The sequence below is a fragment of the Myotis nattereri genome (genome assembly GCF_964212035.1).
Source record: "Myotis nattereri genome assembly, chromosome: 3".
Classification (NCBI taxonomy): domain Eukaryota; kingdom Metazoa; phylum Chordata; class Mammalia; order Chiroptera; family Vespertilionidae; genus Myotis; species Myotis nattereri.
This window is the reverse complement of record NC_138077.1, coordinates 176,872,028-176,884,381: the sequence shown is the minus strand read 5'-3', so window position 1 is coordinate 176,884,381 and position 12,354 is coordinate 176,872,028. Positions and strand designations below refer to the sequence as shown.

At 42.8% G+C, this 12,354-nt stretch overlaps 1 protein-coding gene across 5 annotated transcripts in view; it reads right to left on the bottom strand.

The window, feature by feature from the left end:
• Nucleotides 1-310: 310 nt before the first annotated feature.
• Nucleotides 311-12,354, bottom strand: part of DAB1 (DAB adaptor protein 1) — a 713,425-nt gene continuing 701,381 nt past the window's right edge. For all 5 annotated transcript variants that reach the window (XM_081088461.1, XM_081088458.1, XM_081088460.1 and 2 more), the window contains one exon: nucleotides 311-2,350. The gene's annotated coding sequence lies outside the window, so the exon portion shown is untranslated. The remainder of the gene's footprint in view (nucleotides 2,351-12,354) is intronic.

Sequence of the window (12,354 nt, the reverse complement as noted above, 5' to 3'; positions counted from 1 at the left end):
TCACGCCTTTCCCATTTCCTCCTTCATGTGAAAAGATGACTTCATTGTCAAATGCATGCACTTTTCTGGAGGAGTCATGTGGACCAACAGTGATATCTACGGAGGGAGGGAAATGGCCCTTCTCACTTTTCTGGTTCTTCAGACCTTCCGCCTTAGGATGACATTTACATGGATTCCGTAATGGACATTTGGTCAGTTTACCTAACTGGAAAAAAGTTGGATTCCAGTGACCTGATAATGTCAAATTTGGGCTTCCAACAGTAACCACCACATGGACTTATCAATTTTTTTTTTTTTTTTTTTTTTTTTTGCGAGCAAGTTTACCTTCTTCCAAAGCATTTCAGTTTCTATTGATATGAGGAACCAAAGTACGCAGGCCTATTTAAGTTAATCATATCAATATAAATTCTAATTTTTGAATTTTAAAACCAAATAATAGTAATTACCCTCAAATCCAATTAATCACATGATTCTTTAAAGTTTTCTTCTTAGTGTTAAACCACTAAATTCAACATACTGTAACTGCATAGGAACATCGGAAAACACACTTGACCTGTAGAACAATTCTCTGTAGGGCAAAAATATATAGATTCTTTATGAAAATCATGTGCTAAACATACGAACCGAACACTACACTTTTTCTGTCTCATACATGTAAAAAAAGGAAGCTTAAACTCTTCTGTTTCATGTACAAATAGTCCAGTGATTTCCATGGGAGAAGGTGGGAGTGGAGAGGCAGGAGGGAGGGTTAGAATCTGAAGGACAGACCTTCAAAATGTGAGTTGCCTTGTTCTTCTTTTACACGGGGGGCAGGCACTCTTGTGGAAATGCTAGATGAGATGATGGAGTTACATGCTCCCTTCCTGTTCACTAGCTGCTGATTGGCCAGCTGCTGCTGCCAGCTGTCCCTGAACTCCAGCCTCCTCCCATATGCTCCAGAGTAACATCTGGAAAGCCAGCCCCATCCATCACGCTTGTCACATCTTGCACTCAATCTGCTACCTTCTCTACAGTGTAATGGCATTGTTAAAAAGCATTTTCATTAACATTTATATTTACAAAAAGAAAAACACCTGGCAATTTTTTTTTCATTAGAACTCCTTAAAGCCATTTCCCTTAAATATTTAAAGAGTTTAATGGTAAGGTTTTTTTTTTTTTTTTCAAGTTATAAAATAAAAATCCCATTTGAATTTTCTGATGTACAAAAAGAGATAGAGATGAACCATTATGATCACAGAATCAGTTTGTTATTCTGAATACTCACGCCACCATTGTTCCATGAGAAAGTCAGTTTTTAAGATCCAGGGCCACATTACCAGGATTATACCAGAATTATTTGGCAAATGACTTTTCTTTGAAAATGGCACGTGGAGAAGACACTTGTCTGCATAGCATCACAGCAGCAAGAGATCGGAAAAATAAAAAATATTGTTTCATTGTACTTAGAATTTAGAGCTTCTTAGGAAATCAGATGCATTTTTCATCTTTCTCATCAATGGGACTTGATGTCCTTTCCTACTCACAGAATGAGGGTTCAAACAGAAAGCTGTCTTTCTTCACCAGGATGCAGAGATAGCTAAAAGGTTGTTTTGGCAACATTCTTGATCATAAAGAATTATCAACCACTTATTTGTCTTGCGATTTCAAGTTAATTCATTCATATGAGACTTTTTTCCCCCACTTAGGTTTCTTCATCAATGTCTTAAAAAAGTCAAAAGCAATACAAAATTTGTACACTCATTAATTTTCAAACATGACAAAGGAAGGAAAGGGAGAAAATGGCAGGCCAGGCCCTGTGCAGTGATAAAGTAACATCATCACATGTCAAAAGGCATATGGATGATGAGAGTGTGGTCACAGAGGACCTCTTCCTTTGCCTAAAAGAAGTCAGTGCCAACCTTGCTGTAAGACTCTGAGGCCTGTCACTCCAAGTTTCACGTCTCTACAGCGGGTAACATGTAGAGAAATAAAAAGAGAATTATGATTTTGCATACTTGGGGAGGGGGTCATTCTCAATCCACATTAAGAGAGCTCAGAATGTTTGTTGGGTAAGCATTTGCTTGATTTGTGATTTAACGTCGGGTATAATTTTCTTATACTTTTGTGTGTCCTTGTTTTGTTGTGCTGCCATAGGTATCTGCTGTTGGTTGCCAAAAACTCTTAGTTCCTTCCTCCAAACAAGTTCCATTGGGCAATTATGAATTTCTTTGTGGGATGAAGTGAGGTGAAAGAATATAAGAGCCTGTCGCGATGCTGATTTCCATGCTAGTCTTGAAGAAGCACCCGCCACGAGCCCGCATTGATGCTATTTCTTAGGTTTGTGGATCTGCGCATAGAGAGGCTCCAGCTCCTAGGGACAGAGGGACAAAGTGAGACCCATTCTTTTCCAGACAGGAATTTCTGAGACAACTTGGGAAGGAGAGTTTGGGATTAGAACAGAAAGGTGACAATGTATGATGGATGACCTGAGGTGATTTTTTGAGTATTTGATCATGGTGCATATCATTTTGGCAACTTATTTTAATCATCAGGAAGAACTACTCACCCTGTTTTGTCCTTGATTTTCAAGTGAGACTGATTTCTCTGTTAGGAAAATAGCATGATATAGTAGAGAGAGCTGAACACGCTGTGTGATATCGACAAGTAACTTATCCTGTCTGAGACTCAACCATGAAATGGGAATGATACTGTTCATCCTGTAGGGCTTTTGAAGGATTAGAGATAAAACATCTAAGCACAGTGTTTGGTCATAACAAGTCTTCAGAAAATAGCAACTATTATAATGACTCAAGTGGAGATTTTTTTCAACACAGTTTTATGAATGTCCACTTGATACGGTTGAAATTCTATTTCGACCTGCCCTTTGGTTTCTTTAAGCAGTGATGACTGGGCACACTTCACAGCAAGGGAAACAGCAATTGTGCCTTTAGATCTTAGTTAAAAACTTCTGGGACTTGTTTGCATTCCATCTGCTGTTTCAGATTGGGTCAGACCTTTGCCTGCACACATTGGAGTTGTCCTGAGACATACATACACAAGGCGTTCTGTATAGAACATAGCAACCTTTCCATCCAAACGTAGGTGGTAAATGGTGTTTGGCCTTGTTGAAAGCACTTCAGGACTTCATGTCAAAGGCCTGGGATGCAATAGCCAAGGAAGACTAGATCAATGCTCTGGTCTTAAGCATACCGTAGATAGGCCCTTCCATTAAAACTGACCTTTATGCTGCCACTATTGGATGTTTGTTCCAGAATTAAATAAACATAGCTACACCCTAATTATGCCATATATTATATATTAGCCTGTATCCTGCCATGCAAGTAGTGGATCCTTTTTATTTGCTTATTTTCTTGAACTATCACATTGAAATGGCATCCTGTGAGCCCCTCCTGTGTGTCTAGCACAGTAGGCATTTTAGAGTACACTGACTTTTTAATTTAACACAATAGCCATGTAAGGCAGATGTTTGATCTCTTTTGCAAATGAGAAATCAAGCACAGAAAAGTTAAGTCATTTGCATATAGTTACACAGCTAGTGAGTTTGGGGGATGAGACTTAAAAGTAGGTCCAGTACTTTCCCTAGTCTATTACAACAGCTGATAAAAAAGGGTCCAACTCTTCAAGCTGTAGTGTATAGAGTGCTTTGGAGTTTATCAAGTTCCCTCGTGTCTTATTTTATCTGCCTAAGAGTTCTAAGAATAGCTTTTATTCTTTCCATCCTCATTCTGCAGATAAAAACGGAAGGTCAGGGAGGTATGTGATCTCAGGGTCATTGTGCTGCCTCTCCTGTGTCTCATATATCACATTGTTCATCTTGATTGTAAAGTTGAAATGGACTAAAAGATAATTTTGTCCAGATCCATCATTTTACAGATGAGGAATCTGAAGCCCAGAGAGGAGAGGTTTTGTTTCACCAAAGTCACAGGGTTACTTAGTAACCATGCTGAGAATAGGATACAGGCTATTTCCTTATACACTTTCTAGAGGCCTGGTGCACGAAATTCGTGCACTCGGGGGTGAGGGTTCCCTCCGCCCTGATTGCACCCTCTCGCAGTCCGGGAGCCCACGGGAGCAGGCCTAAGCCATCAGTCGGATAGCCTTAGTGCTGCTGCGGAGGCAGGAGAGGCTCCCGCCACTGCCACTGCGCTCGGCAGCCGTGAGCCCAGCTTCTGGCTGAGCAGTGCTCCCCCTGTGGGAGCGCACTGACCACCAGGGGCAGCTCCTGCATTGAACGTCTGCCCCCTGGTGGTCAGTGTGCGTCATAGCAACCGGTTGTTCTGCTGTTCAGTTGATTTGCATATTAGTCTTTTATTATATAGGATTATGTTTATCTTGTTCCAGGGAGAAGGCTCCTCCTAGCCTTCCAGGCACCCTATTTCATAATGTACAAGAGAACCAATTTGTCCCCCAATGCTTTACATTCATGGGACTTTATTCTGTCCTTTAAACATAACAAAAACATGCAATTCTTCTTTCAAGTATCCAATGACAAAGTATGGAGGCCCATTCTTCCACACCCTGCTTCTGGTTACCACTCACCAGTTCCTTCTGCCATTTTAAATGTGAATCTAGCACAGTATGTGTGCAATAAAAGTTTGTTGAATTAATGAATGACTACGATACAATATCAACGTTCTTTACTAAAAACACTCTAATTTGGCTTTAATTCTCTCAAAATCTAATCTAGCAAGATCTAGAGCAAGATGATTTATTAAGCACCTAATCTATTCTCTGTCAACATCTTGAAATGTTTCCAATACCTGTTGTAAGGCTAAACTTGCTCGTTTCCTGTGTGTTTGTAATCTTGGGGTGGGGGAGGGGGAGGGAAGGAAGGAGGGTTGGGGTGAGCCAAGGTGGAGCTGTCAAGTACAAATCCCGGGAAAAGCCATTTTTGGGCCTACGCCAGGCTATCAGGATGCCTCTTGACCTTCTCTGAGTAGACTTCCTCAGCCCACCCTTCTTTTTGGATGCCCTCAGAATTCAGGCTGCTTTGATCTCACCCTACAATGTGCTCTGTTCTAAGTTTGGAACTAATTTATTCAACAGAGAATGACACCCTAAAACAGAAGAAGACAGCAGGCTCAGATGGGGTAATTAATGCCACACTGCATTAACTTCCTGCAGCTGAGATAAATATTCACACGTCCCCTGCTTGCTGGAATTTAGCTTCAAATACCCATCACAACAGCGGTAACGAGTGCAGTCAACTCTCAATTATCCCCACTAATGAAGGGGAGCAGTGGCGTGGAAACCCCAAGCCGCAGATCGTCCCAAAGTCTGACACTGTGATGCATTATCCATTTGGGCAGTAGCTTTGCCTTCCTTGTTACTGAATCTTAGACTGTCAGAGCTGGGGGAGCTTGGCAATCACCTGACCCAGAAATTTCCAACCTGACTTCCCACAAGGTCACGATAGGGTCTTGAGGCTGTTTTCAACATTCCAAAATGTCTAAATGGAATCACACGCTAGCATAGCACGCTGGTGTCTTTAGTTTTCACTGGGCAGATTTGATCACATCTTCAAATCCTTCAAAGCCTCCGCATTACCCACAGGGCAAGGCCAAAGCCCCTTTGCTGGGCACATGAGACCCATTAGTCTCCTAGTCCATTAGAGCTAATAAATGCACCTTCCAGACCACGAGTCAAACTCAACCATCAGGTCACGTATAGCAGGCTTTAAAAAATGTTTCATTTTTAACACCTCTGCCACAATGTTCTTTCTGAAATGGATTTGGTCATGCCAGTCTCCTGCTTGAAATGACCCTCCTGACTCCTTATTACCCCAAGGATAATGCAAAGGCCTCAGGATGGCACAGGAGGCCTTTCCAATAATATGGCTTCACTCTCTCCTATGCCCTCTTCCATCTGGTACTTCTGGTCTACCTGCCAAGGCAGTCCTTTCCCACCTCTGAGACTCTGCTCAGGCAGTTCCTCCTGCCTTTGGGCCTCTCTTTGTCCTGCACCTGATATTCCCTTCTTTCAGAATCATTTCAAATATAATGGCTTCCTAGACTCTCTAGTGCTCTGTGCAGACCTCTGTCTACAGCGCCACCATGTAGCTCCTAAAGCCTCTACACAGTGAGCCCCACTGCACCCTTCACATCAGTATCCCAGATGCTGAGTGAGAGCTTGGAACATGGGCAGCACACCTGCTAACAACATGGAGATTGAGGATGTGAGTGAATGAATGAGCAGTTCTTTTATCAGGAGCTGTTGAGTCCTCATGAACTTTAAGCTCAATTGGGCCTGGCATCTTAATATCTTCATTTCTAGAGGACAATAAAGTAGATGGAAAAACCAGACAATACAAATGAAACCCAAACCAACTAACCAATCTTTGACTTAAGTTGACTCCCCTGTTTGCTGGGAGGTGCAGTGAAGGGATGAAAGCATGCAGATTTGAAATCAGGCAGATCTAGTTAGTATCCCCACTGCCAATTCCCTGCAGCCTGAGGCCCCTGGGGACACACTTGCAGTGGAACCTGCTGGGCTGATTACTCACTGCAGCAAGGGAGCCACGGTATCTGTGTAAGAGGACCTTAGGAAGGGCTTATTACAGGCTTGGGCTTGTGTTAGATGATTTGGGGGAGAGCCAAGAATGTAAGTGTTTTTTTCTCTAGGGTGGATGCCCTTAGGAAGCAGGACTATGATTATTTTAATAAATCTCATCTTGAGGGTAGAAAGAACAGAGCAAGGTTAAAGGGAGGAGAGAAGGCTGTTTGGTCATTTTTATACTGTGGACGATGCTTATGTTGCCTCTCCTGGGCCATGGCTACTGAGTGATCTGTCTTGACCATCATGGTCACAGAGTGGTCTTGTCTGACGCTGATGATCAGTGAACTAGTTAGTTCACAGTCAACAGAGCACCAAGGCCTCGCTGTGAGGGTGGGGCTCCTGGCTGCCAGGCTGCCATCTTCTTTCTCACTGTTACCCACTTAGTACCCATAGGACTCTGTGATAGTCCCTTAGCCATCTGAGAGCCAGTTTCCTTATCTGTCAAATGAAGCTAGAAATCCTCTCTGTGAGCTGTGCTGTGAGCATTAAAGGGGAAAATACACCGAGATTGCCTAGCACAGAGGAGGCAGTCTCTAAGAAAGACTAGGTTCCCATATGTCTGGCCCGTGGCTTTATGTTTACTCTGCAGAAGATGCTCTTAGGCCTAAAATCACCTGTCGGTGGCTTCTCCTTCACAGCATGTAACAGACGCTACAACCGGGCTCTGTGATGAAACCTAATACTGTCTGTGGATCAGACCAGGAAACTGGGCAGAAAGGATATGCATTCATCTGAGGAATCTGGCTGCAGGCCCTGTGGAGAACAGAGACTTCCACATACTTGCAGAGCAGAACACAAGTATGAATCATGTGCTCACGTACAGCAGCCAGGCAGAACCGCAGAGTGATAACAGCTTACATTTACAGAAACATTTGCAGTCTTTAAAGGCCTCTTCTGTATCACATTCGTGATCTCATGTGGGCATCACACTGAGGCTGTACCCTGGGCAATCCCATCTCCATTTACAGAGAAGCAGCAAGGCTCCCCAGAGTTTGGTGACCTGCCCAAGGTCACTCAGCCAGCACAAAGCAGACCTGGAATATAACTAGGTTTTATTTTTTAGCTTTAAAAAATTTTGTGGTAAAATATATATGGCGTAGCTTTTGCCATTTTAATCATTTATACAATTCAATGGCATTAGTTACATTCACAATGTTGTGCAACCATCACCACTATTTCCAAAACTCTTTTCGACTCTGTCCCCATTAAACAGTAACACCCTATTCCCCTTTATCTCCAAGCCCTAGTAACCTCTAATCTACTTTCCATTTCTATGAATTTACCGATTCTGATTTTTAAATCAGTTTCACTGAGGTATGATTTACATACAATGAAAGGTTCCTATGTTGCCTATGCAGTTTGATGAGTTTTGACAAATGTACACACCTGTGTGCCTACCCACCATAATCAAGTAGGACATTTCCTCACCCTAAAAACTCTGTGTCCTTCTCAGTCCACCCCTCACTCAGGTGCTGCAACCACTGATCAGCTTCTGCCCATTATCAATTAGATTTGTTTTTCCTAGAGTTTCCTGGAAGCACATCCAGCCACTGCCCTCTCCACCACCACGTGTAGGTGTCAGAGCAAGAAGGGCCCTCAGGCTGGCAGTTCCTGTCTTACAGGCAGACACTGAAGCCTCCACATCTGATGACTGTTTAGCCCAAAGTCCAGGGGAGATGGTGGAGAGCCAGGAGGGCAGCCCAGGTCTGATCTCATTACTGTGCTGGTTTCCTCGCTCCCCCATCTAGCCCAGCTCCTTTGGCTGGTAGTACAGGGCAAACAGTGTATTCTAGCTGTGCCCACTACTCCACATGACTTAAAACCATGCTGCAATCTCAATCTCCTGTTTGGTTTTCTTTTCTGACCTCCAGAGTCTCACATCCAGGATCTCTGGGCTTAAACTAAACCTGCCTTTTTCTGCTCAAGCATGTTGTTTTATGTACCTTAGTGCAGGGATTGGTACCACCTAGGCCTCAAAACCAGGAGCCTGGGGTAACTCTAGACTACGTCCCCTTCCTCCCATTTCCCTTCAGTCTTAATCTCCTCCGGATGTCATCTTTTAGGTATCTCTTGGCCCAAAGCCTACCTCCCATCCTGGCTGATGGTGCCCTCAGCCAGACCCTTCACATCCCTTGCCTGAGCCTTCCCGATGGCGTGGGTTGGACTTCCCTCTAAGTCCCGTGCCTGTGGAATGGACGGATTATTTTCTGTTCCTGTGGCTTTCTGTTTTAAGACTCTGCTGTTTGGTTCTACTCAAAAACAGAATAGTAATAATCATCCTGAAGACACATATTGTTCTTTCTTTCAAAGCTTGCAAAGCACTTTCTTATTCATGAAATTGTATGATTCTGGGAAGCCTTGGGAGGAGCTGTTCTAATTATCCATATTTACTCACATGAGGGACCAGGGTTTAGAGGGGTTATATGTCTAGAGCCATCTGCTTTGGAACCATCATTCAGACCCAAGTCCCCTGAACTCTGTGTGTCTTTTTTCTTCTTCTTCTTTCCTTTTCCTCTTTTTCCTTTTTCTTTTTTTTTATGATTCTTCTTCTCTGAGCATCTGAAGTTCAGCTTTCTTTTCCCTCGAACACTAGAAATCCATCAGGTATTATTTTATATGTCTTGGGTTCCTGCTATGAAGATCAGTATTAAAAAACGACAGCAGCTTGTTATTTATGGCAATATCTGCTGTTAGGAAGGGAGACAGAGCAAACAGTTCCCTATTGTTACAGACACTACTTTGGCTTGACAGCTGGGAAAGTCTGATAGGCAGTTTATTTACTTAGCCATTAAACCAAATAAATGTTTTCATTTTTCTTTCATCTCCTCAAACGCTAACATTTTGCCCTTAAAATTGGTTCAGCAACACATCAGTGAAGTATAAATTACCTGCCATTCCCACACCAGCCATTATAATATTATTTGGGTTCTTTTTTGCCCCCATTGACCCAGTCTTTCAAAGACACGTGATTATCCCAGGTGGAAGGGGAGGGGAAAAAGGAAATAACTGAAGATATTTCGCTTTATTGCTAACACAAGAATGCCATTTGAGATGGGCCCCGAAGCTCCCACCTTCAAGGCTTGAGTCCCTTGGTTTCCTCTTACTGTGGTGCAAAGCGGCTTTAACTTATCAACAGATGTCACCCTGCCTACTCAGAATTGTGCAGGTATTTCTAATAAAAAAAACAGCTGGAGATAATGGTTGTGAGGGCGATAAGGAAGACAGGACTCCTGCTTTCACATTGTATGAAGGCACAGGGGAAAATAAAACCACGGATGGAACCATCCCTGCATGTTATCCTCTCTGAACGCCTGGAAAGGCACTAAGAAATTGCAGTTAGTAAATTTCCAGCTGGTCGGATGGTGAATGGAATGGAGACAGAAAAATCAAACGTGGCTTGCTATTGATGGAGAGGTCCGGAAAGGCTCATTTGGACTTCCGGGTGGGTGTCTGCAAGGCTGGCATCAGCCCCTTGGCATGCAATTCTTGATAGGCAATTGTAAAACTTCCAGGCTAAGCTTTCAAAGGGAGAAAATTGCTTCATTGCAGATTAGAGTCCAGCCCTCCTTTGGAGCTGGGAGCTGCTTATGATGATTTACATGTAACTATAAGACTGTTGTTTTTTGTTTCTTTGTTTGTTTTTGTGTTTTTTTGGAAGTGAAAAGAGGCCTGTGAGGCCCTAACTAGTGTCATTCTGACTACAGGACAGGGAAGGTCAGAGAGCTAAGAAGTGGGTTTTTCTTTCCTTCCCCACTTCAAAACTGTGCTGAGGCACGTTAAAAGTTAATTATCTGAAGATATAAAGTACAAAGCAAAATCTCCCAGCCAATGGCCTGGGTCCTTATGGTAGAATTTATTTAACAGAAGGTCTAATGTACATAATCCATGGTAGTGGAGAACCTACATTTATTGAGCACATATGATGATGCTGGCGTTGGTGATGATGGTGGTGACGCTGTTGTTGTTGGTATTGGTGGTGATGTTGTTACTGTTGATGGTATTGATGGTGTTGGTGTTGGTGGTGATGTTGGTGTTGGCGGTGATGTTGGTGTTGGTTTTGGTGGTGGTGATGGTGATGGGATGGTGTGGCAGCTAACATTTATTAGGTGTTTACTATGTGTCAGACATGGTACTAAGAGCTTCACAAACATCACCTCATGTAGCTCAAACAATAACCCTATGAGGCAGCACTCTTTTTATCCTAATTTTTCAAAATAAGACAGAGACAGTACAAAACCTCATCAGGGTCATAGAACTAGTAAGTGGTAGCCAGATTCTCAACTCAGACAGTTTCACTCTAGAACCCAGATTTTTAAACTGAGTTTTCAGCTAGGTACTGAGTGTCTGCCTCCATGCTAGAGACTCACCTTATGCTTTCTCAGTTAACATCATGGGTAATATAAGCCTTTTCTAGCAGATGAAGAAACCAAGACTCGACAGGCATTATGGTTCTTGCCCAAGACTTCTTGCTCTTAAGTAGCTGAGCTAGAATTTGAACTCAAGTTCCAAATCCTAAGCTCTTCTCACTACACCATGCTACATCCATTCACAACTCAGCCACAGCTTAGGGTTCTGGATGGAGCAATAAATGCAGAACAGGCTGAAGCCCCACATGACAGTTCAGCTGACATCACTCTCTCAAGCTGAACAGGCTCATAAATGTGAGGGTTTGATACATTGATCTGCAAATGGTCCAAGTCATCCTTGTTTTCTAGCAGAACTTGAATTTTAGGATGATATTTGCTGTTATCCTGATGAATGGCTCATTGCCTCTAGTTCATTCATCAAAATTTTCAAGGCAAGATGGAGCATGTGAAATAACACATGTGCAAGGGGTAGAAAACCTTCTGGGGATTCTTCCCGAAGGAGTCCACCCAGGATACTCAACTTTTCTCTTTCCTGGAACATGATTTTGCCTTTAACTCACCAGCTCCCCAAATAGCTTTGCAAGATTGATAGTGTAGATGGGTATCAGTCTTGCAAAGACTGATCATGGTTTTGGATGGCATGATGTATAATTATGTGCTATTGTACTGATCTAACAGGGCAAAATATACAATATATTAAGTTCTTTGATCATGAACTCTATTAACAAAATGCTCTCTCAAAGCACTCTTAGCTTTCAATAACCATCCCAATAACTTACATGTGACCTGAGAATGATTATAAGGGAGCCTCAGAATCCATTTATGAACAGTGAAAACTATTTACCATTTTAATGGTTCTGACCATGCTGTTGAGGACTAAAGAAAATGAAGCTCTGTGGATACAGCCTAGCAGTCCCCTGCACTATGGAAAACTAAGAAAGTATTTGAAAATTAAACACATTTGTCAAGGAGTGACTGAGAAAACACGTCGGGGTAACAAGGTATACTTCTGTCTCCTGAGAAGGTTCGCCTCATCAGCAACTCTTTCTCTGGATCAAATCAGATGTATTGAAATTCAAGTGCCAAAAGCCACTTGTAGTAAATGGGAGCATACCTCTCTCAAAGTAGCTGCTGATGGAATCTGAAGTGGCTGGGAGCCAGCACACGCTGTAGTACAGGTATAAACTGCAGAGCCCCGGAGCGAATGCTGCATGTCTTTGGCCTTTGAATTCCCCTTTCCCATTGGGAAGGGGGCAGGGCCCCTTTTGGCTAGACACAATGGGCTACCATGATCTTACATCTCTATCAGTCTTACTTCAAGCACTTATTGTTGCTTCTTAGTCTGGATTCTCAGTGTGTTTGGTTGGAGTGCAGGCAAATGCAGTGACACTTTGTTTATCAGATTAAAACATCGGAACCATGTCTCACTGAA